This window comes from Artemia sp. Qi Xiang Cuo, chromosome 9 (genome assembly GCF_049724085.1).
Source record: "Artemia sp. Qi Xiang Cuo chromosome 9, ASM4972408v1, whole genome shotgun sequence".
Taxonomy (NCBI): Eukaryota; Metazoa; Arthropoda; class Branchiopoda; order Anostraca; family Artemiidae; genus Artemia; species Artemia sp. Qi Xiang Cuo.
In genome coordinates this window covers 67,687,836-67,712,481 of record NC_142802.1, presented here as the reverse complement: position 1 = coordinate 67,712,481, position 24,646 = coordinate 67,687,836, and positions in this window count along the sequence as shown.

The window sequence follows — 24,646 nt, the reverse complement described above, 5'->3', positions numbered from 1 at the left end:
TTGGTAAAGTGAAAATTACGTCCTAGTATTTAGAAGACACGGTAGGGTCAACCCGGCTCGTCTAAGTTTCTGCTCTTTTTCAGTTCGACTCGGTTTCTTGCTGTAATATCTGTTCGTTTTGGGCTTTGATTTATTTATTCTGAGTTCTGAGTTCTTTATTTAACAATAAATTTCATAAACAAAAACTACTTCAACACAATCTGCCCCATAAGGCTCCATGGCCGAGAAAGAACAAGGGAGAAAAAAAAATACCAACACAAAAAAAACAAAAACAAAAAATTCAAGTAGCCCACCTTAATAATCCCCAAAATGACAAGCTAGACAGGGAGTAGCGCATGATTTAACCAACTCAATCCAAAGACATCAATTCCAAAGGAAACCGGAAAAAACTTATTTACTAGCTAGAAATTCTCTAATATAATTTTTGAACATACCAACCGAGTGGCAGCTTCGTGCAGACTCTGGAAACGTGTTCCAGATCCTGTTAGTAGAGATGCCTTATTGACTCGTGTCACGCACCCCTGCTGCCACCTACAACTTTTTTTTACATAATTTATGTCTGTTTGTTGTCAGTGAGAATGAAAAAACAGGAATTTTGTCACTTTGATGTCTGTTTTCATGGATGGTTATGTGTGTTGGTCGATTTATTTGATGTTTTTCATGGATGTCAACAGTAATTTATGGTTTTTGTCAGTGAGAATGAAAAAACAGTATTTTTCTCACTTGAAAAACAGGAATTTTGTCACTTTTATGGATGTTTTTATGGTTTTTGTCAGTGAGAATGAAAAAACAGGAACTTTCTCACATTTATGTCTGTTTTTATGAATTTTGTCAGTGAGAATGAAAAAACAGTATTTTTCTCTCTTGAAAAACAGGAATTTTCTCACTTTTATGCTTGTTTTTATGGTTTTTGTCAGTGAGAATGAAAAAACAGGAACTTTCTCACATTTATGTCTGTTTTATGGATTTTGTCAGTGAGAATGGAAAAACAGGAACTTTCTCACTTTCATGGATTATTGAGTCATTAATCAAATTGTTTCCGGGCAAGGTTAATTAATGTCTGACAGATGACGTCAAGTTAATGTCTTTGGAGTTCTACCAAGAGAATTGTTTCCGAGTGAATGTTTCGATCTTAGCAATGAAGAGATTGATACACGAAAGGGTTTCCAAATAATTTGAAATGTATCAGCGCAGAGATGCCAAACAAAAGGAACACGCTGAAATCACGTTTAGGGATTATTTGGGCGAAACTGTTTTAGACATTTTAGGGATTTATTTCGGTGAAACAGTTAGAGAAATTTTAAAAGATGATTTTAGAAAAGGTTTTAGAAGAGAATTTTAGGGTAAAACTCTGTGGTCGTTATAATACACAAGTTGTATTTTAACAATGTCTTGAGGTCCCCTACCCCAACCCAATGGCTCCTCATAGCCCACGGGTCCTCATACCCCACCCCAATCCCGAAGGAAGCCCCGGTCCTCAAAGGTCCCTCAGGCTCCCAAAGGGCCCCCTGGACTCCCAAAGGGTCCCCCCGGCCCCCAAAGGTCCACTGGGCTCCCAAACGACCAATCGGCGCTCAAGGGCCCCCCAGACCCCCCAAAGCCCTCCCCCGGTCCTCAAAGGTCCCCCAAGCTCCCAAAGGGACCCCGGACCCCAAAGGCCCTCACCCGGTCCCCAAAGGTCGACCGGACCCCAAAGGCCTTCCCCCGGTCCTCAAAGGTCCCCCAGGCTCCCAAAGGGCCCTCGAACCCCCAAAGGTCCTCCCCGGGCCCCCGAAGGCCCTCCCCCAGCCCCCAAAGGTCCCCCGGGCTCCCAAAGGACCAACCAGTATTCAAGGGCTCCCGGATCCCCAAACGCCCTCCTGGGTCCCCAAAGAGCCCCATCCCCATTTTGTTAATATTCTTTGTGCATTTGAGACATAGAAGGGTCCCCACATTTCCAAAGGCTTTATTATATCATTTCAGAGCAAGTTCCATTCTTAATGTTCATTCTAAACCCATTTTCCAACTTGAAGTACCAATCCTTTCACCCTCAACTATACTTTACAGATTTTTGGATACCTCAACACCAAGAAATATTTTTCAAAAGTCGTTTCATAACAAGTTCCTTTCATAATGTTCATTCTAAACCCTTTTTCCAACTTGAAGCATCCATTCTTTTCACCCACAACTATACTTTATAGCCTTTTGGATACCTCAACACCAAGAAATATTTTTCAAAGACCATTTCCGAGCAAGTTCCTTTCTTAATTTCCCTCCTAAACCCATTTTCCAACTTGAAGTACTTATCTTTTTCAGCCACAACTTAGTTATAGGTAAGAGTTTGAAGTTTTACCTTAGAGACTTAGCTTAGAGTTTTAGTTTGGTTTAGTTTTAGTTAAGAGTTTAGAGTTTTTTATCTTAGAGTCTTAACTCAGAGTTTTATTCAGAGTTCTAGTTTAGTTTAGTTTTAGTTAAGAGTTTTGAGTTTTACCTTCAAGTCTTAGATTAGAGACTTAGCTTAGAGTTTTAGTTTGGTTTAGTTTTATTTAAGAGTTAATAGTTTTAGCTTAGAGTCTTAGCTTAGAATTTTAGTTAGAGTTATTGTGTAGTTTAGTTTTAATTAAGAGTTTAGAGTTTTACCTTAGAGTCTTAGCTTAGAGTTTTAGTTAGAGTTGAAGTTTAGTTTAGCTACAGTTAAGAATTTAGAGTTTTATTTTATAGTCATAGCCTAGAGGTTTACTTAAAGTTATAGTTTGGCTAAGTTTTAGTTAAGCTCTAGTTTTAGCTAAGTTTTATGAGCGCTCATGATAAGCTAACCTAATCTAACCTAACTTAAACGTGGAGAAACCTAACTTCTAACCTGACCTAACCTAACCTATGGTTTTGGTATTTCTATGCAATATTGTGTAATTTTGTGGTTATGCTAGTTTGGACTAAACTTCAACTATAACTAAACCTATAGTATATTGCTCTAGGAGAATTATTAAAATATTAACTAGAGCTAAACTAAAACGTAAATATAACTAAAACTATAAGATAAGACTCTAAACTAAAACTCTAAACTCTGAACTCAGTATAAACTATACGAAACTGCAACCCTATTTAAAACTCTAATACTCCTAACTAAAACTTTAAGGTGAAACTCAAAACTCTTAACTAAAACTAAACTAAACTAGAACTCTAAATAAAACAATAAGCTAAGACTTTAAGTTAAAACTCTAAACTCTTAACTAAAACTAAACTAAGCTAGAACTCTAACTAAAACTCTAAGCTAAGACTCCAAGCTAAAACTCTAAACACTTAACTATAACTAAACTAAACTTCAACTCTAAGTAAAACTCTAAGCTAAGACTCTAAGGTAGAACTCTAAACTCTTAACTAAACTAAACTAGAACTTCAAAAAACTCTAAGCTATGACTCTAAGATAAAAACTCTAAATTCTTAACTATGACTAAACTAAACTTCAACTTCAAAAAAAAACTCTAACCTATGACTCTACGATAAAACTCTAAACTCTTAACTAAACTAAACTAGAACTATAACAAAAACTCTAAACTACGACTCTAAGCTAAAAACTCTAAATTCTTAACTATAACTAAACTAAACTTCAACTCTAACTATAACTCTAAGATAATGCTATAATCTAAAACTATAAACTATTAACTAAAAATAAAATAAACTAAAACTCTACCAAAAACTCTAAGCTAAGACTCTAAGCTAAAAATATAAACTCTTAACTAAAACTAAAATAAACTTTAGCTTCAAAAAAAACTCTAATCTAATAATATAAGCTAAAAACTCTAAACTATTAACTAAAACTAAACTAAATTAGAATTCTAACAGAAAATTTAAGCTAGGAGTCTAAGCTGAACTTCTAAACTCTTAACTAAAACTAAACTAAACTAGAACTCTAACTAAAACTCTAAGCTATGACTCTAGAGTAAAACACCAAACTCTTAACTAAAAGTAAACTAGAACTCTAACAAAAACTCTAAGCTAAGACTCTAAGCTAAAAACTCTAAACTCTTAACTAAAGCTAAAACTCTAGGGTAAGCTTAGAAGGTAAAACCCCAAACTCTTAACCATATCTAAACTAAACTAGAACTCTAAGAAATCCAATCTAAGATTCTAAGATAAAACTCTAAACTCCTAACTAAAACTAAACTGAACAAAAACTCTCAGCTGAGTTTTGTAGGTAAAACTCCGAAGGCTTAACTATATCTAAACTAAACTAGAACTCTACTAAACTCTAAGCTAAGATTCTAAGCCAAAACTCTAAACTCTTAACTATTACTAAACTAAACTTCAACTCTAGCAAAAACTCTAAGCTAAAACTCTAAACTATTAACTAAAACTAAACTAGAACTTCAACAGAAACTCTAAGCTAAGACTCTAAGCTAAAAACTCTAAACTCTTAACTAAAACTAAAAATAAACTAGAACTTTTACAAAAACTCTAACCTAAGACTCTAAGATAAAATTCTAAACTCTTAACTAAAACTAAACTAAACTAGAAATCTAACAAAAACACTAAGCTAAGACTCTAAGGTAAAACACTAAACTCTTAACTAAAAGTAAACTAAACTAGAATTCTAACTGAAACTCAAAGGTAAAACACCAAATTCTTAACTAAAATTAAACTAAACTAGAACTCTAACAAAAACTCTAACCTAAGACTCTAAGGTAAAACTCTAAACTCTTAACTAAAACTAAACTAAACTAGAACTCTAACAAAAACTCTAAGCTAAGACTCAGCTAAAAATCGAAACTCTTAACTAAAACTTAACCAAACTATAACTTAAAGTAAAACTCTAAGCTATGACTCTAAGTTAACACTCTAAATTCTTAAAAGTAACTAAACTAAACTTCAACTCTAACTAAAACTCTAAGATAAGACTCTATTTTAAAACTCTAAACTCTTAACTAAAACTAAACTATAACTCTGAAAAAAACTCTAATCTATGACTTTAAGTTAAACTCTAAACAATTTGCTAACTAAACTAGAACTATAACTAAATTTCTAAGTAGATGAAAAAACTCTAAACTAAAGCTAAACTAGACTTAAACTTCAACAAAAGCTCTAAATTAAGACTTTAAGCTAAAAACACTAAACTCTTAACTAAAACTAAACTAAACTAGAACTCTAACAAAAACTCTAAGCTAAGACTCTAAGCTAAGACTCTAAACTCTTAACTATAACTAAACTAAACTAAAACTCTAAGATAAGTCTCGGTGTTAAAATTCCAAACTCTTAAATATAACTAAAATAAACTATAACTCTGACTAAAACTATAAGATAATACTATAAGGTAAAACTCAAAATTCTTAACTAAAACTAAACCAAACTAGATATCTAACATAGCCTATATGATGTGACTCTAGGCTAAAAACTCTTAATTCTCAAGTAAAACTAAACTAAACTAGAACCATAACACAAGGATTACGTCCAATATAAAAAACGAATATAACCTCAAGATTATACAAAATAACTCTAATATCATAAACTAATATTCAAACTCTAAACACTTAACTAAAAATAAACTAAACTAGAACTTTAACAAAAACTCTTAGATAAAACTCTAGTTTAAAACTATAAACTCTTAACTAAAACTAAACTAAACTAGAACTCTAACAAAAACTCTATGCTAAGACTCTAAGCTAAAACTCTAAAATCTTAACTAAAACTAAATTAAACTAAAACTCTAAGCTAAGTCTCTATGGTAAAACACCAAACTCTTAACTATAACTAAACTAAAATAGAACTCTAACAAAAACTCTAAGCTAAGACTCTAAGCTGAAATTCTAAACTCTTAACTATTACTAAACAAGAACTCTAACTAAAACTCTAAGCTATGACTCTAAGGTAAAAAACCAAACTCTTAACTAAAACTAAACTAAACTAGAACTCTAACAAAAACTCTAAGCTAAGACTCTAAGCTAAAAAACTCTAAACTCTTAACTAAAACTAAACTAAACTAAGACTCTAAGCTAAGTCCCTAGGGTAAAACTCCAAACTCTTAACTATAACTAAACTAAACTATAACTATAACAAAAACTTTAGGCTAAGACTCTAAGCTAAAACTCTAAACTCTTAACTATAACTATACTAAGCTTTAACTCTAACTAAAAAAACGTGCCAAGACTCTAAGGGAAAACTTCAAACTCTTGCAGAAAACTAAAATAAATTAGAACATCAACAAAAAATCTAAGCTATGACTGTCAGCTATAAACTCTAAACTCTTAATACAAGCTAAAATAAAATAGAACTCTAGCAAAAAACACTAAGCTAAGACTCAAAGCTAAAAACACTAAACTCTTAACTAAAACTAAAATAAACTAGAACTCCAGCAAAAACTCTAAGCTGAGACTCTAAGCTAAAACTCTAAACTCTTAAGTAAAACTAAACTAAACTAAAACTCTAAGCTAAGTCTCGGAGGTAAAACTCCAAACTCTTAACTATAACTAAACTAGAGCTCTAAATAAAAATCTAAGATAAGACTCTAAGATAAAACTCTAAACTCTTAACTAAAACTAACCTAAACTAGAACTCTAATAAAAACTCTAAGCTAAGACTCTAGGCAAAAACTCTAAACTCTTAACTAAAAAAAAAATAAACTAGAACTCTAACTAAAACTCTAATTCTAAGCTAAAACTCTAAACTAAACTAGAAATTCAACAAAAAACTCTAAGCTAATAATCTAAGCTAAAAACACTAAACTACTAAATCAAAATAAACAAAAATATAAACCTAACAAAAAATATTAGTTAACACTATAAGTTAAAACTCTATACTATTAATTAAAACTAAACTAAGCTAGAAATCTAACAAAAACTCTAAGATAATACTCTAAGCTAAAACCCTAAACTCTTAACTAAAACTAAACTAAAATAAAACTCTAAGCTAAGTCTCTATGGTAAAACACCAAACTCCTAACTATAACTAAACTAAACTAGAACTCTAACAAAAAATCTAAGCTAAGACTCTAAGCTAAAATTCTAAACTCTTAACTATTACTAAACAAGAACTCTAACTAAAACTCTAAGCTATGACTCTAATGTAAAACACCAAACTCTTAACTAAAACTAAACTAAACTAGAACTCTAACAAAAACTCTACGCTAAGACTTTAAGCTAAAAAACTCTTAACTAAAACTAAACTAAGACTCTAAGCTAAGTCCCTAGGGTAAAACTCCAAACTCTTAACTATATCTAAACTAAACTAGAACTCTAACAAAAACTCTAAGCTAAGACTCTAAGCTAAAACTCTAAACTCTTAACTATAACTAAACTAAACTTCAACTCTAACTAAAACTCTAAGCTAAGACTCTAAGCTAAAACTCTAAACTATTGACTAAAACTGAACTAAACTAGAACTTCAACAAAAACTCTAAGCTAAGACTCTAAGGTAAAACACCAAACTCTTAACTAAAACTAAACTAAACTAGAACTCTAACAAAAACTCTAAACTAAGACTCTAAGATAAAAAAACTCTAAACTCTTTACTAAAACTAAACTAAGCTAAAGCTCTAAGCTATGTCTCTAAGGTAAACTAAAAACTCTTAACTATGTGTAAACTAAAATAGCAATCTAACAAAAACTCTAAGCTAAGACTCTATGCTAAGTCTCTAAACTCTTAACTCTTACTATAATAAACTTCAACTCTAACAAAAACTCTAAGCTAAAACTCTAAACTATTAACTAAAACTAAACTAAACTAGAACTTCAACAAAAACTCTAAGCTATGACTCTCAGCTAAAAATTCTAAACTCTTAACTAAAACTAAAATAAACTAGAACTCTAACAAAAAACTCTAAGCTAAGACTCTGAGCTAAAATTCTAAACTCTTAACTAAAACTAAATTAGAACTCTAGCTAAAACTCTAAGCTAAGACTCTAAGGTAAAACACCAAACTCTTAACTAAAACTAAACTAAAACTCTAACAAAAAACTCTAAGCTAAGACTCTAAGCTAAAACTCTAAATTCTTAACTATAACTAAACTAAACTAGAACTCTAACTAAAACTCTAAGTTAAGACTCTGAGGTAAAACACCAAACTCTTAACTAAAACTAAACTAAACTAGAACTCCAGCAAAAACTCTAAGCTGAGACTCTAAGCTAAAACTCTAAACTCTTAAGTAAAACTAAACTAAACTAAAACTCTAAGCTAAGTCTCGGAGGTAAAACTCCAAACTCTTAACTATAACTAAACTAAACTAAACTAGAACTATAACAAAAACTCTAAGCTAAGACTCTAAGCTAAAACTCTAAACTCTTAACTAAAACTAAAACAAACTAGAAATATAAATAAAAAAATAATATGATAATATAATGAAATACTATAAAATATTGACTAAAAATAAAATAAAATAAAAATATAAAAAAAAATCTACTTATAATCTAAAACTCTAAAATAAAATATAAATTAAACAAAAAACTTTAAACTAAGACTCTAAGCTTAAAACTCTAAACTCTTAACTAAAAATAAATTAAACTAGAACTCTAACTAAAACTCAGAGCTAAGACTTTAGGCTAAAACTCTAAACTCTTAACTAAAACTAAACTAAACTAGAACTCTAACAAAAACTCTAAGCTAAGACTGTAAGCTAAAACTCTAAAATCTTAACTAAAACTAAACTAAACTAGAACTCTAAGCTAAGTCTCTGTGTTAAAACACCAAACTCTTAACTATAACTAAACTAAACTAGAACTATAACAAAAAATATAAGCTAAGACTCTAAGCTGAAATTCTAAACTCTTAAATATTACTAAACTATAACTATAAAAAAAACTCTAAGCTAAGACTCTATGGTAATGCACTAAACTCTTAACTAAAACTAAACTAAACTAGAACTCTAACAAAAACTCTAAGCTAAGACTATAAGCTATAAAACTCTAAACTCTTAACTAAAACTAAACTAAACTAAAACTCTAAGCTAAGTCCCTATGGTAAAACTCTAAACTCTTAACTAAAACTAAACTAAACTAGAACTCTAACAAAAACTCTAAGCTAAGACTCTAAGCTAAAACTCTAAAATCTTAACTATTACTAAACTAAACTTGAACTCTAACTAAAACTCTAATGTAATACTCTAAGGTAAAACTCCAAACTATTGCCTAAAACTAAACTAAACTAGAACTTCAACAAAAACTCTAAGCTATGATTCTAAGCTAAAAACTCTAAACTTTTAACACAAGTTAAATTAAAATAGAACTCTAACAAAAAAATCTAAGCTAAGACTCTAAGCTAAAAACACTAAACTCTTAACTAAAACTAAACTAAACTAGAACTCCAGCAAAAACTCTAAGCTGAGACTCTAAGCTAAAACTCTAAACTCTTAAGTAAAACTAAACTAAACTAAAACTCTAAGCTAAGTCTCGGAGGTAAAACTCCAAACTCTTAACTATAACTAAACTAAACTAGAACTATAACAAAAACTCTAAGCTAAGACTCTAAGCTAAAACTCTAAACTCATAACTAAAACTAAACTAAACTATAACTCTAACGAAAACTCTAAGCTAATACTCTAAGCTAAAACTCTAAACTCTTAACTAAAACTAAAATAAACTAGAACTCTAATTAAAACTCTAAGTCTAAGCTAAAACTCTAAACTAAACTAGAACTTCAACAAAAAACTCTAAACTAAGACTCTAAGCTAAAAACTCTAAACTCTTAACTAAAACTAAATTAAACTAGAACTCTAACAAAAACTCTGAGATAAGACTCTAGGCTAAAACTCTAAACTCTTAACTAAAACTAAACTAAACTAGAACTCTAACAAAAACTCTATGCTAAGACTCTAAGCTAAAACTCTAAAATCTTAACTAGAACTAAACAAAACTAAAACTCTAAGCTAAGTCTCTATGGTAAAACACCAAACTCATAACTATAACTAAACTAAACTAGAACTCTAACAAAAACTCTAAGCTAAGACTCTAAGCTGAAATTCTAAACTCTTAATTATTACTAAACAATAACTATAACTAAAACTCTAAGCTATGACTCTATTGTAAAACACCAAACTCTTAACTAAAACTAAACTAAACTAGAACTCTAAAAAAAACTCTAAGCTAAGACTTTAAGCTAAAAAACTCTTAACTAAAACTAAACTAAGACTCTAAGCTAAGTCCCTAGGGTAAAACTCCAAACTCTTAACTATATCTAAACTAAACTAGAACTCTAACAAAAACTCTAAGCTAAGACTCTAAGCTAAAACTCTAAACTCTTAACTATAACTAAACTAAACTTCAACTCAAACAAAAATTCTAAGCTAAGACTCTAAGATAAAACTCTAAACTATTAACTAAAACTGAACTAAACTAGAACTTCAACAAAAACTCTAAGCTAAGACTCTAAGGTAAAACACCAAACTCTTATCTAAAACTAAACTAAACTAGAACTCTAACAATAACTCTAAACTAAGACTCTAAGCTAAAAAACTCTAAACTCTTAACTAAAACTAAACTAAACTAAACTAAAACTATAAGCTATGTCTCTAAGTTAAAACTCCAAACTCTTAACTATGACTAAACTAAAATAGAACTGTAACAAAACCTCTAAGCTAAGACTCTATGCTAAGTCTCGAAACTCTTAACTATTACTAAACTAAACTTCAACTCTAACAAAAACTCTAAGCTAAAACTCTAAACTATTAACTAAAACTAAACTAAACTAGAACTTCAACAAAAACTCTAAGCTATGACTCTAAGCTCTAAGCTAAAAACTCTAAGCTCTTAACTAAAACTAAAATAAACTAGAACTCTAACAAAAAACTCTAAGCTAAGACTCTTAAATAAAATTCCAAACTCATACATAAAACTAGACTAGAACTCTAGATAAAGCTGTAAGCTAAGACTCCTAGGAAAAACACAAAACTCTTAAGTAAAACTAAACTAAACTATAACTCTAACAAAACTCTAAACTAAGACTCTAAGCTAAAAAACTTTAAGCTCTTTACTAAAACTAAACTAAAATTCTAAGCTAGGTCTCTAAGGTAAAACTCAAAACTCTTAACTATAATTAAACTAAACTAGTCCTGTAACAAAACCTCTAATCTAAGACTCTATTCTGAGACTATAAGCTATTAACTCTTACCATACTAAACTTCAACTCTAACAAAAACTCTATGCTAAGACTATAAGCTGAAAAGTCTAAACTCTTAACTAAAACTAAAATAAACTAGAACTTCAACAAAACCTCTAAGCTAAGACTCTAAGGTAAAACACCAAACTCTTAACTAAAACTAAACTAGAACTCTAACTGAAACTCAGAGGTAAAAAATCAAACTCTTAACTAAAATTAAACTAAACTAGAACTCTAACAAAAAAACTCTAAGCTAAAATTCTAAAATCTTAACTAAAACTAAACTAAACTAGAACTCTAACTAAAACTCTAAGCTAAGACTCTAAGGTAAAACACCAAACGCTTAGCTAAAACTAAACTAGAACTCTAACTGAAACTCAAAGTTAAAAAAATCAAACTCTTAACTAAAATTAAAATAAACTAGAAGTATAACAAAAAAACTCTAAGCTAAGACTAAGGTAAAAACTCTACACTCTAAACTAAAACTAAACTACACTCGAGCTAGAACAAAAACTTTAAGATAATAATACAATCTAAATCTCTAAACTCTTATCTAAAACTAACCTAAACTATAACTTCTACAAAAATTCGAAGCTAAGACTAAAATCTAAAACACTAAACTAATAATTAAAACTAAACTAAACTAGAAATCTAACAAAAACTCAAAGATAAAACATCAAACTCTTAACTAAAACTAAGCTAAACTAGAACTCTAACAAAAACTCTAAGCTAAGACTCTAAGCTAAAACTCTAAACTATTAACTAAAAATTAACAAAACTAGAACTTAGACATAGACTATAATCAATTACTATAATATAAAAACTCTAAACTCTTAAATAAAACTAAAATTAATTAGAGCTCTAACTTAAAGTCTATTGTAAAACACCAAATTCTTAATTAAAATTAAACTTGAATAGAACTCTAACAAAAAAAAATTCTAATATAAGACTCTAAGCTAAAAATCAAAACTCTTAACTAAAACTTAGCCAAACTATAACTTTAAGTAAAACTCTAGGCTATGACTCTAAGCTAAAACTCTAAATTCTTAACTGTAGCTAAACTAAACTTCAACTCTAACTAAAACTCTAAGCTAAGACTCTAAGGTAAAACTCTAAACTCTTAATTAAAACTAAACTACACAATAACTCTAACTAAAATTCTAAGCTAAGACTCTAAGCTAAAACTATTAACTCTTAACTAAAACTAAACTAAACTAAAACTCTAAGCTAAGTCTCTAATCTAAGACTTTAAGGTAAAACTCAAAACTCTTAACTAAACTAAACTAGAACTCTGAATAAAACTCTAAACTAAGACTCTAAGCTAAAAAACTCTATACTTTTAACTAAAACTAAACCAAATTAAAACTCTAAGCTAAGTCTCTAAGGTAAAACTTCAAACTCTTACCTATAACTAAGTTGTGGGTGAAAAGGATAAGTACTTCAAGTTGGAAAATGGGTTTAGGAGGGACATTAAGAAAGTAACTTGCTCGGAAATGGTCTTTGAAAAGTATTTCTTGGTGTTGAGGTATCCAAAAAGCTGTAAAGTATAGTTTTGGGTGAAAAGAATGGATGCTTCAAGTTGGAAAAAGGGTTTTGAATTAACATTAAGAAAGGAACTTGCTCTGAAATGACTTTTGAAAAATATTTCTTGGTGTTGAGGTATCCAAAATCTGTAAAGTATAGTTGTGGGTGAAAAGAATGGATGCTTCAAGTTGGAAAATGGGTTTAGAATGAACATTAAGAAAGGAACTTGCTCTGAAAAAATATAATAAAGCCTTTTGAAATGTGGGGACCCTTCTATGTCTCAAATGCACAAAGAGTATTAACAAAATGGGGATGGGGCTCTTTGGGGACCCGGGAGGGCGTTTGGGGATCCGGGAGCCCTTGAATGCTGGTTGGTCCTTTGGGAGCCCGGTTGACCTTTGGGGACTGGGGTAGGGCCTTTGGGGGGCCCGGGGAGGGCGTTGGGGGGTTCGGGGGCCCTTTGGGAGCCTGGGGGACCTTTGAGGACCGGGGGAGGGTCTTTGGGGGTCCGGTGGACCTTTGGGGACCGGGTGAGGGCCTTTGGCGGTCCGGGGTCCCTTTGGGAGCCTTGGGGACCTTTGAGGACCGGGGGAGGGCCTTTGGGGGTCTGGGGGGCCTTTGGGAGCCTGGGGGACCTTTGAGGACCGGGGCTTCCTTCGGGATTGGGGTGGGGTATGAGGACCCGTGGGCTATGAGGAGCCATTGGGTTGGGGTAGAGGACCTCACAACACTGTTCAAATGGAACTTGTGTATTTGCAGCCCGGTGGATCCTTGGGGACCAGGGGGGGCCTTTGTGGGTCCGGGGGCCCTTTGGGAGCCTGGGGGACCTTTGAGGACCGGGGCTTCCTTCGGGATTGGGGTGGGGTATGAGGACCCGTGGGCTATGAGGAGCCATTGGGTTGGGGTAGAGGACCTCACAACACTGTTCAAATGGAACTTGTGTATTATGACGACCACCAAGTTTCACCCTCAAATCCTCTTCTAAAATCATCTTTTAAATCATCTTTTAAAATGTCTCTAACTGTTTCGCCGAAATAATTCCATAAAATGGCTAAAACGGTTTCGCCCAAATAATCCCTAAACGTAATTTCAGCGTGTTCCTTTTGTTTGGCATCTCTGCGCTGACACATTTCAAATTATTTGGAAACTCCCGCGTTAGTCTCTTCATTGCTAAGATCTAAACATTCGCCCGAAAACAATTCCCCTTTCGTGATAAATCAATCAATCATGACATCATCTGTCACGTGTGATCTAAACTTTGCCCCGGAGACAATTCTCTTTGGAAATACATCAAAGACATTAATTAACTTGACGTCATCTGTCAGACATTAATTAACCTTGCCCGGAAACAATTTGATTAATGACTCAATAATCCATGAAAGTGAGAAAGTTCCTGTTTTTCCATTCTCACTGACAAAATCCATAAAACAGACATAAATGTGAGAAAGTTCCTGTTTTTTCATTCTCACTGACAAAAACCATAAAAACAAGCATAAAAGTGAGAAAATTCCTGTTTTTCAAGTGAGAAAAATACTGTTTTTTCATTCTCACTGACAAAAACCATAAAAACAGACATAAATGTGAGAAAGTTCCTGTTTTTTCATTCTCACTGACAAAATTCCTGTTTTTCAAGTGAGAAAAATACTGTTTTTTCATTCTCACTGACAAAAACCATAAATTACTGTTGACATCCATGAAAAACATCAAATAAATCGACCAACACACATAACCATCCATGAAAACAGACATAAAAGTGACAAAATTCCTGTTTTTTCATTCTCACTGACAACAAACAGACATAAATTATGTAAAAAAAAGTTGTAGGTGGCAGCAGGGGTGCGTAACACGAGTCAATAAGGCATCTCTACTCCTGTTGCAAGCTGTCAGAGAGTTGAAGTCAGACCTCATTCATGGAGTATGAAGAATCTGTAAATTGTTGGAAGTGCGGAGGTGATAAGTCGATTGATTAGAAACGAAAGATATATTATTATATAGGGCAGTAGGAAGATGAGCGTGCAACTGTAAAGAAAAAGAAAGAAGATAGAGATATTTCAAATTAAGTCAGATTGGTTACTTTCCTGAATAAGAGTCCTTGTTTTATTATAAAGTTTCGAAAGAACAATATGAATGACAGAACAATATGAAACATAATACTGAACTAGACTGTATAACAATATTCTTAGAATCGACCCTGGAAATATGTGTTTGAGCTTTCTAAGGATTCTGAGACTGCTGGAGACTTTCATTTTAATCAGGTCAATATGATGCTTGAAGGAAAGATTTTCGTCAAGTAAGATGCCTAGGAATCGAATGTAACGATCCTTAAGTCTACTTAGAGAACCTCTTCATGCATGTATTTTATTTGAGGCAGGGCAAGCCTTTGAGACTCTAGAAAAATGAAAAAAAAATGACTTTCCGACATTTAAGGCAAGATACTTTACATCAAACTACAGGATAACTCTTTCAATAAGGGCTATCATCTTTGAACGAAGATCAGACTCAGTTCTCCTAGCTGTGCCAAGAGTACTGTAATCAGCAAAAGCAAGAAGTGCATCCGGTAAGGAAGAACTCCTGTCACAATTAGTGACGGATGCTGGTTTACAAAGACGACAGCAAATGGTAGGTTTTAAATTTTTAACCAAATTAATAAGGTCATTGACGTAGATTAAAAAGAGTAAATTAAAAAAAGATTAAAGTGAGTCGAATGCTTTTCGTACATCGAAAATAGCAGCAGGTATCAGACCAGAGTCAAGAGTTGAAAGTAAATAATTCAAAAGAGTTTCGCATGCATGCTTAGTTGAGTGATTCGCCCAAAAAACAAACTCAAACCATGAAAAAATTGTTTAGAATTAAGAAAATCAAGAAGTCGAGAAACCATAGCTTTTCCAAAAATTTTACTAAACACTCATAAAAGAGATATGGGACGATAATCTGCAGGATCATTCCTTGATCCACCTTCAATACCTTACCCAGGATTTTTTTCGGAGGGTGTTTTAACTGAAAAAAAAATTGAGTGGGTTTTACACAAAAACAAAATTCTCAAAAAACGCTTCACAGTACATTCTTTGAAAAACTTCTTTTGTGGAAAAGATTTAAGAAATTAATTTCTGTACGGGTTTGATTAACATGGTCTTTTTCATTGGTGAAGAAAAGAATATTTTTAATCTTTTCTGTTTTCTGTATAAGAATCCATATTGTGGCATTTGGCTCTCTATCTATATATTGGGCAAAATTTTTAAATAATATATGCCTTTTTGAAAATTTTGACGCATACAATGTCTTTTGATTTAGTTTTACTCCTCAAATTTCCCTGGAAAATTAAATTAATACCCTATTCTGGCCCCAAGACACCGTATCTATGGTATTTTGACAGCGTGGATTTCATTATTTGGATTTAATACAATAGTAAGAGTAGATGTAGCAACTCTAGTAGCCCTGAAAGTTTCAACTTCATACCCTCAATCGTCATTGAGATATTACTGTCGTCTTATTGACAACCAGCATGCGTATATTGCCTTTTGATTTAGCTTTAAATCAGCATAATCCTTCCACGAAATTTTCTACTTTATACCCTATTCTAATCTTAAGATATCCCGCCTGCATATCTTAACAACCTGGTCTGTTTTAAAAAGCAGGATACGGTTAAGTTATTTTGATTTAGTCCGTTGGTAGCAGCAGTAGCAGTACAAGTAGTTGCAAAAGTGTTCGTTATATTGGTTGCCTTGGATGTTAACGTAAATACCCTAAGCTGTTGCTGGGATATTGCTAATGTACCCATTTGATAACCCACATGTACATAGTGTGTTTTGATTCAGTTCAACACTGCCCTAGCTGTTTCTCGAAAGTTTAAAAAAAGATATCCTTAGCATAGGCAGTAGTAGTAGTCATAGTAGGAGAAGTAATAGTAGGAGCATTAGGAATAGCTTTAGTTATAGCACTAGCAGTGGTAAGATTGCCCTAGTTTTTTGGACTAAAAGTGGTAGCGTGATAAAACTGAGGCGATCTTGTAAGAATCAGTACTCAAAAATCCGGTGACAACTAATATTTATTATTAAGTAAAATAAAAGGAGAAAACATAGCAATTCTTATTATCTTAATCCCTTCCCATAGCTCTCCTCAGGGTTGCCTAATCTTAAAGTGTGATTTTGTCCGTTGTCCAGGAGGTTTCCTCTTTAGTCCTCGCCGTCCACCGAGAAAAAGGGATTATTTTAGTTTGGTGCATTAGAATCCTTTTGTTCAAATTATTGCTTCTAAGGTGAGCAAAACTCAGAATAACGGTACTTGATTAGAGACTAATTTATCATTTTAACCCAAACCAAGGTTTTCTATTATTATGTCTTGTAAAAGAATTAGTGTTCCTTGGACCTTTGATAAACTTTATCTTCAACAGGGAAAACCCTTGATTAAATTCCTTAAACTGAAAGGACCTGAAATTCTTAGTTTGACAATATTATTCCTCCTTTTCCCTAGCCTCTCTGCATAACATTGACACCTTTTTTGAATTTACAGCCGGTACGGGATTAACGAAATGAAAGAACGGCTAAAAGGGGAATAAGGTTCCCTTCCGTATGACGTCTGAGAATCTACAAGGAGCTAAGCAATGTTATTGTCCAGGTAGTTTGAATTTTCTGGGTGTAAGATTTTTTCTAAATAAATACCAGGCGAAGTTCCAATGGACACTAGGTTGGAAAAGGGAGGCACAAAGGCTCTCCTAATGTTGACTACTTGCTTAGGGTCCCCCCCTTCCTGAACCTTTGGTTTTTCGAAACTTATTCCACAAGTTTTAATCTTCTGTGAAGCAATTAATTTTAGCTTATTTCAACCTTTCAAATGCTGTCTTTTGTTTAGATAGCTCGAGCCTTGACTAAGTGAAATATACAACCGGAAATATGAAACCAATCACCAAAATAGAATAAAATCTAATAAGAATCCTAAGTTATTTACGCGGGTATTTTCCGCCTCTGATCAATTCGTTTTGTAAATCTATTGGCAAACCTCAAAGGGGAATTTTCGTCATAACTAAAAGTTTAAGTCTAAGTGGCTCAAAATATGTAAGTATTAATTCAATTCAAATAGGAATCGTTGATTTCGACCTAGCAATAGAAATGTTTCAGAAATTTACAACTTTATTTAAGTGTTATATTCAAAGGTAATTTAGACAGGCTAGTGATTGCTTTTTATCCTAGTTAAAAAGAACTTCACTTACTCAGTTCCTGGCTTCCGAGGCAAAACTACCTCGATTTGTCTCTGATCCGTACATTTTATTCAATTTGGTACTTGATTCGCTTGGCGACCTTTCCCCCGTCCTTTTAGCCAATCGCCAACCTTTTTGTTAAAAAGTTGTTTTTTTCATTATTTTGAGGCCTTGATTCTAAAGCTTGAAATGTCGTAACACTTAGGAAATTCATATCTGTTTTATACAAAACTGGTCTAGATTGGGTGTTTAAATATTTATTATGGGCTCAAAAGTAGTTCAATGCTTAAACAAAGAAATGTCTTTTCAGGATTTATGCCTGCTTATACAGAGAGAAGGTATTTTCACAATTAAGCTAATCTGAAATAGTCAGTTTACTCCTGATCTGTTGGAGCAAAGGGGATTCAAACTTTTACTGAAATTGAGTTACCGAATTTACACGAAAATAAGGCCTCCTTAAACAGTATTGGTAGTAAGAGTAACTGTATTCGCATTACGTCTTTTTGATCTTGTTCAATATCCCCTCCTCAATCCCTGATAGTTCCAACTTAATACACTAAGCCCTTTTATATGCAGATACGTCCTTTTGATTACCTGAATGGCATAATGTATTTTGATGCAATTCAACACCACCCTCTCCGTTCCTTAAAAAGTTTAATATAGTAGGAGTATTAGGAATACTACTACATATAGCACTAGCGGTATAATTAGTCAGAGCAACCGCAATTCACATTTTATTGTTCTTGTTCAACATCCCATCCTCAAACCCTGAGAGTTTCAATTTAATACTTTAAACAACTTCTTGATATTGCTAATGCGTCGTTTTGATAGTATGCGTGCACATGATGTGTTTTGATTTTTCCCAGCACTCCTTTCAATGGTACCTGAAAAATCCATATTCATACTATTAGCCTTACTAATAGCAGTTAAAACAGCAGTAGTAATAGTACTACAACTAGAAGTGGTAGTATGGACACTGCATTTCTATTAGTTCAACATACCCTTCAACATGCCCTGAAAGTTTCAACCTAATACTAAAGGATGTTCTTGAGATACTGCTGATACGGCCTTTTGACACCCCGCATACACTGCGTTTTTCAATTTAATTCAGCTTACCCCTCAAGACTTCCTGAAAAATTTTCGTTAATAGCCTTAGCAATAGCAGTAGTGTGCATAAAGTAATAGTGTGCATAAAGTACCTTATTTTTGTTCAACATCCCCCTCAAAATGTGCGGAAAGTTATAACTTAATATTCTAAGGTGCTCCTGTTTTATAGCTTATACGCCTTTCTAATAGCCCGAATCCAAGTAGCGTGTTTCAGTTTGGTTCAACATCTCCTCAACATTCCCTGAAAGTATCACCGTAATTCACTTAGCTTCAGTAATACTAGTAGCAGTCTTCGTAATAGTAGTTGTAATAGTAGTAGTTTTAGCAGTAGCAGTAGCAGTAGTACCAGTCGTAGTAGTAGTTGTAGCATAGACATAGTGTCTTTTAATTAGTTGAACATCTCCTTAAATATTCCATGAAAGTTTGACGTTCCTATTCCTAGCCTCAACCCTGAAAGTTTCAACTGAATCCTCTAATCCTTTCATAAGATATTGCTTAATTGTTCTTTGAAAACCTGCATGCTTATAGCTTATTTTGATTTAGTTAGAACTCCCCCTAAACATTTCCTGGAAGTTTCACCTTAATATCATTAGCCTCTTTAGTTACAGTAATCTTAGTTGCAGTAGTAGCAGTATTCACACACTGCCTTTTGGTTAGTTCAAAGTCTGCCTCAAAATACTTAGAAAGTTTCAACTTAATAATCTAAGCCGTTCCTGAGATATTGTTGGTGCACTCTTTTGACAATCTACATTCTCAAATTTCGTTTTGATATAGTTCAAAATCCTCCTAAACATTCTCTGGAAGCTCCACCTTAGTACTCTTCGCTTCAGTAATAGCAATAGTTGTAGTAATAGTAGGTAGCATTAATAGTAGTATGTACTTAGCCCCCTTTTTTTCAACATGTCCCTCAGCACACGCTGAAAGTTTCAACTTAATACCGTAAATAGTTACTGGGGTAATCCTGATATGTCCTTTTGACAACCTTTAAGGGCATAGTGTGTTTTTGATTTAGTTCAGTACTGTCTTAAAATCTTGTGATGTTTTCACCTTAACACCCTTAGCTTTAGCTGCAGTACTAGTAGTAGTAGTAGTAGTAGTAGTAGTAGTAGTAGTAGTAGTAGTAGTAGTAGTAGCAGTACTAGTAGAAGTAGTAGTAGTAGTAGTAGTATTAGTAGCAGTACAAGCAAAAGTAGTAGCAGGTAAACATTGCATTTAGTTAGTTCAACATCCCCTGCAACAAGCACTGTAAGTTTTAACTTCATACTCCAAGCCATTCCTAAGATATTGCTGATACGCCTTTTTGATACTCCAATACCCTCTATCTATGTTTATTTTGTACAGATATTTTAAACTTAAACCTTGAATCTTGACAGCCTGTATGCACACAGTGTGTTTTGATTCAGTTTAATTCCCCCCCCCCTATATATTCCCTGAAGTTTTCACCTTCATACCCATAGCCTTAGTATGGTAGTAGTCACAATAATGATAGTAATAGTAGTAGTAGTAGCAGGAATTTAGTAGTAGTGGTAGTAGCAGAGGGATTAGTAGCAGTAGAAGTAGGCACTTATTGCATTTCAGTCAGTTGAACATCTCCTTCATCAAGACCTTGAAGTTTCAACTTAATACTATAATTCGTTGCTATGATATTGCTGTAGGAGTATTAGTAGTAAAAGGGTTAGTAGTAGTAGCAGTAAAAGTATCCACATGTTGCCTTTTGGTCAGTTGAACATCTCCCTCATCAAGCTCTTGAAGTATCAACCTAATACTATAAGGTGTTGTCGTGACATTGATAATATGTCCTTTTGATAACATTTCCATGGTGTATTTAATTTAGTTCAAATTCCCCCTCAACATTTCCTGAAATTTTCACTTTAAAGCTCTTAGCCTTAGTAGTAGCTGCAATAGAAGTAGTAGTTGGAGTAGTAATAGAAGTAATGGTAGTAGTATTCGTAATAGCGTGTACATATTGCCTTTTGGTCAATAGACCTCCTCCCCCCCTAAGCATTCCCTGAAAGTTTCAGTTTAATACCCTAAGACTCAGGCATAAGTCATTCTTGAAATACGCTCTTTTGACAACCTCCATGCACATAATGGGTATTGATTTAGTTCAACTTTACCCTCACTATTCTCTTAAATTTTCACCTTCATACCCTTAGCCTTGGTAGTACTAGTATCATAGTTGTAGTAGTAGTAGGATTAGTGTGAGTAGCATTAAATGTTGTAGTAGCGGTAGCAGAAATAGTAGTGGCAGTAATATTAGTTCCTGTAGTAGTATGCATATATTGCCTTTTGGTTAGTTGAACGTCCCCCTCCTGATGCCTTGGAAGTATCAACTTGATACACTAAGCCATTCCTAAGATACCTCAACACGTCCTTAAGTTTTCAACTCAATATCTCCAGCTTTTGTACTAGTAGCTACAGAAAAAACATTTGTAGCAGCATTAGTAGAAGTGGTAACAGTAGTAGTAGTAGCGTGCAAATATTCCAACTTAACACCCTTGGTCATTCCTGAGTTACGTCCTCTTTGGACCTTTCAACCAAGCTAAACTAAACGGCTATCTCAAAATCTTGGTTAGATGTGTTTGGGGAATTAAGGGACGTGGGGTGCTGGTTGAACTCCAATTAATTTTAAAATTAATAAAGACACTAGAACCTTCCATATCAAATCGAATGAGCTCCTTCCGAAGTTTCTACGACAACTTCTTCTATATGAAATGCCTTGGTGAAAAACCAATAATATATTGTGCTTACTTCGCACTTTACTTAAGTGGCGCTATTGCGCTGCCTATGATTGCGTTTAGTTAAGTGAAAAAGACCCTAGATATAGAATTTTCTTTCAAATGAGCGCTTAAACAGCTCCCTATGATGTTCCAATGCCCCACTAGCTTTGGAGAAAAAGAGGATACATCAGTGTTATCCATGAAAAAAAATTATTTCTTGTTGTTCAAGTTAGGGGACTTTTAGTTACCTGTCCATGTTTTTCGGTCATGGCAATTACAATGGTGTACTTCATGTTTTGATCCAACGCTAGTTTTTAGGGGTTTTAGGCTACTCTTCGAAATTTTCATAAATTGAGCTTGGAAATAATATTTTACTGCTAAAACTAATCGAAAAAATATAAATTTTTCCTGAGTCCATTACAAATGGAAATTTCTTATCACCAGACAGTTTTTATTAGAACACATTTATTCGTTTTTGGTTACTATGGGCCGTGGTTCGTTCCTTTTAGGTGGCAGCTACAATGTAACCATGACAAATAAGATACTATATCTTTGTCATGTCTCTGGCACCCTTACTTTTGAAGACTCCAGCTTTTTTTAAGTTTTACTGCATTATTATTGTGTTGGTGAATAAATTGCTTCGAGTGCTACCAGTTGCTGTTTCTGAAGGTTAATTAGCATTGATCAATTAAGATTCCACACAAGTAAGGATCAACTGAGACATGAGATCTTGGGAAACGGACATTTTGCCTCTCTTGGTCGTTTCATTTCAACGGAATTAACAAAAGGATAAAGATCCAGAGCCATTGCTGATGCTAACATATATGGTGTTGAACCCACAATTCAGTTGCTGCTTCTATTTTGAAGGACAAGAAGCTAGCCTGTCACCCGATCGATATCAGCTGCAGCAATGCTTTCCCCTGGTAGTAGAATGCATCTACGGAATTTGCATACCACACTAAGATTCTCCATGCTATTTGCGTACCGCACTAAGACCATGCTATTCTATAGAAGCTCTACACCTTTTCAAAGAGAGTGAGTACCTCCTCACGCCTTTGTTATACTTCTAAGGGTTTTTGTTCCTTGGTACCTTTTCAAGCAAATTGATAAAACTCGTTTTGGAAGTATAATTGTGATTTATAACGCAACCAGACGGGTTTTTGAGGCAACAACCATTTTTTAGGGCCAAGTGATCAAATAGGTTTTAAAACTATAATTGAGATTGTAAAACGCAACCAGACTGGTTTTTGAGGCAATTCCCTATTTTCTAGGGTCAATCAGTGAGAGTGTAGGTTATTCCATATACGATAACTTGATTAGTAATTGGATTCGAATAAAAGGAGTGATTTTCATTCACCCTTGAGCTTTTGTCTATAACGGACATGCGTTATGATTAAACTTTCATAAGTTTCTAAGACACCATGGATAATTCATCTGATATTATTGACTTGGAAGCTTTGGCTACAGCGATTTATAATGGCAGTTCAGTTTAGTAAATTTTCTTAGTTTATTTCCAAATAAAATCATTTTACATAGCCACTCCTGCAGTAAATTCAAAATCAGGGTATACCCCCCCCCCCACAATACAAAATCCACTATATGATGTTCATTTTCGATAGAAAGCGTAAAATACACTCTTTTTTACCATGTAAACACCATCCTCCCTCCCCTCTGTTTACAACTTTAATTCATTCATTAGAAATAATTCTTTCACTCAAAACTGTTATTTTCCCATCATGCATTTAAAATCATCAAAATAGAATGTGCTCTCTTTGCGGTCTAGATAAAACCGCGTGTGATTAAGACTTTAATTCTCTTACAAGAGAGGTGATTTCGTAAACAATCTTCGCACGAGCATTATCTAGATTATGAAAACAGAGGAAGGTAGATAGGAACGGAAATGATTAAGGCTACATGCTCTGCGTAATTCTTTACGGTTTGAAAAAGGGATGAATTATTTGCAAAATTAAAAGAGATATTTTTCGGACATAGAAATATTAGATGCAAAAAGTCCTTTAGAGTGTTTTTTATTATTCCTTTTTCTGTAGCTTTCTTTCGATAAAGCGTCTTTTATATTCTCAAGGAGGGAGAGGGTGAAAACTTATTAGGATAGATAGCAAACTCTTTAATTGAGGGGGAGGGATGGCAAAATTAGATCTATGTTTCTTGTTCTCTAAACAAAATACATCCTTTATTAACAAAACTGAAAAAGATTGCTTTTGTAGACAATTACACCAAATGAGAAGAGTGTTCTATTTTCAAATCTCTTTGACGTAAGCAAATAATGTTTCAGTTAAATTTTCAAAGTTATACCTTCATGGAAAGGAAGGGATGGGGCATTTTAAATGCTCTTATTTTCGAATTCATGGATTATATAGATGATTAAGAGGCTTTTATAAAAATCTCTCACTAATTTCCTTTCTTCTCTAATATTATTTTCATATACTAAATTTTTTAACGAGGATTCCGACAAATGCTCTCCCCCTGAAAAGGATGGTAGATAAGAACTGAAATGATTAAGGCTACATGCTTTGCCTAATTCTAAACAGTTTGAAAAAAGAGATGAATTATGTTCAAAATTAAAAGAGATATTTTTAGGACATGTAAATATTAGATGCAAAGAGTCCTTTAGAGTGTTTATTATTCCTTTTTCTATAGCTTTTTTTTCGATAAAGTGTCTTTTTTATTCTCAAGGAGGGAGGGGGTGAAAACTTATTAGGCTAGAAAGCAAATCCTTAATTCAGGGGGAGGGCTGGCAAAATTGTATCTATGTCTCTTGTTCTGCAAAGAAAATTCATCCCTTATTAACAAAACAGAACAAGTTTGCTTTTGCAGACAATTATACCAAATGAGAGGAGTATTTTATTTTCAATTGTCTTTGATGAAAGCAAATAATGTTTCAGTTAAATCTTCAATGTTTTACCTTCATGGAAAGGAAGGGATGGGGCATTTTAAATGCTCCTATTTTCAAATTCATGGATTTTATAGATGATTAAGAGGCTTTTATAAAAATCTTTCACTAATTTCCTTTCTTCTCTAATAT